Raw genomic sequence first — 588 nt, 5'->3', positions numbered from 1 at the left:
CTCTTGTCTTGGTAAATTCCTTTACCCCCTGCATGCAGGTCTCAAACAGTTGTTGACCATGACATCTCTCACTAAGACAGAGTTGCCAGGATGGTACCAGGCCTCCCCTCCCAGTGCAATGCCGGGCAGAAAGTATATGTTAATAAATGTTGATGAAATAGCCAGGAATGAGAAGGAGACTGACTTTTTAAAATTATAAAATACACATAACGTAACATTGACCATTTCAACGTCGATGGTTCAGTGACTTTAGTACATTTGCAGTGTTGTGCTACCATCATCATTACCAAGTTTGACTACAGTTTTCACCTTCACAGAAGGAAACCCTGTACCCATTAGCAGTCATTCACCATCGCCCCCCGACTCCAGCCCTGGGCAACCACTAATTGGATGTCTCTCTTTATGGATTTACCTGAGCTGGGTATTTTATATAAATATAAGCGCAGACTGAATTTGGGAGGGGGTATCCTGAATCCCTCAGTTCTGACTTTCCCCTTTTTATCTCCCCTGAAATTCTACTTTTAGACAATTCGCTTGCATATCAGGTCACTCTGGTAATGAAAGAGGGGGGATCAGGAGAGGGAGACC

This window comes from Macaca nemestrina, chromosome 20, assembly GCF_043159975.1.
Source record: "Macaca nemestrina isolate mMacNem1 chromosome 20, mMacNem.hap1, whole genome shotgun sequence".
In the NCBI taxonomy this organism is placed as follows: domain Eukaryota; kingdom Metazoa; phylum Chordata; class Mammalia; order Primates; family Cercopithecidae; genus Macaca; species Macaca nemestrina.
Note: the sequence above shows the minus strand (reverse complement) of the source record.